We start from the raw sequence: 2,800 nt of genomic DNA on the forward strand, positions 1-2,800 counted from the left end.
CTCAATTGGCTGGAAACCATGTTTTTAAAGTATGGCTTATTAATTCTTTGGATTTTCTTAATATATGCTCTTATGTCCATCTATTCATTTCTGATTATGTCAAGCTGGATACTCCTTTGTCTTTTAGGTAGTTTGCATAAAGGTTTGCATTTTTTCTTGCTGATGTTTTCTAAGAAACAACTCTGTTTCAATTATTCTTTCTACAGTATTCTTTTGTTCTAATACATCAAGCTGTCAACTCAAGAATACAGAATTGCAAGGATGATATCTGTTTCATATGTTTCAACATGTTGTGCTTTCATACTATTCCAGCTCTAAGAATTTTCTAGTTTTGATAGTAATTTTTCTTAGTAAACCCACTTAATTGAAGGGGTTGTGGACTCTTAGGTTTTGGGTTTTTTCTTGTATCTCTTTGGTTTGTATCTCTAGTTTTCAAAATGTTTATCCAATTAATGAAAGTTAATTTATTGATATTCAGCTAGTTACTAACATTGTTTTGTCCATTTAAAGTGTATAATAACTCTAACTCTTCAGTACTCATATTTGTAATTCATGGTTTGTTTGTTTGTTTCCTTGTTAATCCCTCTGGCTAACTTTATAAAATGAATGCCAATATCAGTAATTCTATCTTTGCTTTTCAATGGAAAATTATAGAGTATTTATATAAAATAGTATAAATTGTTTCTTTACAGTATTTTTTTTCAGCTTGCAAACTTATCGCTCAGTTTAAATATTTTCTAATGTCTACTCTGATTTAGTTACTAATAAGATATTTCGGGATTTCTTCATATAAAATTTAAGGGTTTAATATAAGTCTGGTGTGGTCTGGTAATCCACATTGTAAAATTTCATTCATTTGACTCTATTAGAAGATGTTTGGATGTGCAATGTATGGTCTATCTTGACAAATGCTCACTGACAGCAAAAATGGATGCTATGCTTTTCTTTCCTGTATTTCAACAAATATTATTTGCTTATTTTTTATAGCATTAAGATAAATTATAATTTATTTTTCCTCTTCACTATTTTACTGAGTACTAGACATCAAATTCATAGCCTTGTGCATGCCAGGCAAGTACTCTACCACTGAGCTACATCTTCATCCCCGAGCCTTGGTAATGTCTTCATTGATTTGTCTTTGCAATCATTCTATAAAGCATTGGGAGATGTTAAAACAGCCTATAATTGTTTAAAGCATCATGATTTTTAATTTTATTTAAAATCTCTGAATTTATACATCTGTTATGTTTTTATGTCTATTAATAAACACATTGCCATTAATGTCAGCCTGTCTTATCATCCCATTGTAACAGCTAATAATTATACATAAGAACTACCTGCCTCAAAATATTATGAAATGTTAGTTTTTATGAAAATGCTTTTTACCACACTCACACGTTTTTATCTTGTTGTCATATCTTTGTATTAGTGTTTCAGCTTCAGCTGCTCATAGATTGCAGGCATGCAAGCCTAGTGCTGGGCTATTAGATGAAAAAAAGCCAAATTCAGCTACATGTTGATTTCAGCACTCTGTGCAATGTAATACTTGGCCTCAAAGGGGGGAAAAAAGTGACAACTTCAAATTTACTTTAATATTTCCATCTTTTTCTCGTAATTTGCTTATATTTTCCTGGTCTTTACATTGAATACTGTCCTTGAAGACAGGTTATAATTGAACATTGAGTTTAGAAGTATATAGCTCTCAACATTTTAATTAGCATATTTAATTTAATAACAGAAATTTGATTATTAATATAATTAGCAAAATATCTATTGTTTTACTACTGTGGGTTTCATAGTTCTTATTTTTTGCCACTCTTTGAATGTTTTGTATATATTAAGAATTCTACTTTATGTTACTTATTTGCTATTTTTATAAATGTTCTTATAAGAATAAATTATAATCAACATTGTCCTAGTCTACTTAAAGTTTAATATTTAAATATAATTTTCTGTAGAAATATTACAATTAGAAAGTTCACTTTTACCACCATTTATCTACACTTATTATAATGTATTTACTATATAATCAATCAAGACAATGATCCTCACCCTTGCTTGTCCCAAAGCATACCGTATGCTTCAGAAACAGGGACCAAAGAACAATGAGCTGGAAATGAGCTATGTCTCATCCATGAGGACTGGCCTTCATGGTATCAGAATGTACTATGTTAACTTCCAAAGTTGGGAGACAACCAAATTCCTTTCCAGTTATGTTGCCTATTAAATAAATCAACATGTAGAATGGCATGATAACCCCATGGATACAATAGTTACAAGCATATCTTGACAGTAAACAAAATCTCTCAAAGTATACTTAGACTCACTCAGCAAGAGGGAGACTATACCTGCCACTAGAAAACTATATAAGAACTCTGTGCTACTAGAGTTACAGTTATTAAAGGAGAATCTACAGCCACTAGTTTACTAGACCAGCATAATCCCTAATAATAATCTATATACTTGTCCTAATACCCACAAATAATTGTAGGCTTCACCCCTGATCAAGGAACCTTCTCTTTTTACCAGATAGAAGCCACTAGAGAAAACCACAACCAATCAAAATCCAGAGTTTCTGAACCTAGTCCATATGAGTACATCTACAAAATACTGTGACACTTAAGACTCAGGGAATATTTTGGAAGAGGGTATAGAAAGTTTACAAAAGCTAAAGGATAGGGGAATTTAGAGTGACATTGTGTCTACTTGTAATGTCAGAAGTTACTTCTTTCTTTCTTCTTCTTCATCTTCTCCTTCTTCTTCTTCTTCTTCTTCTTCTTCTTCTTCTTCTTCTTCTTCT

This window comes from Grammomys surdaster, unplaced genomic scaffold (assembly GCF_004785775.1).
Source record: "Grammomys surdaster isolate TR1022 unplaced genomic scaffold, NIH_TR_1.0 243, whole genome shotgun sequence".
NCBI lineage: Eukaryota > Metazoa > Chordata > Mammalia > Rodentia > Muridae > Grammomys > Grammomys surdaster.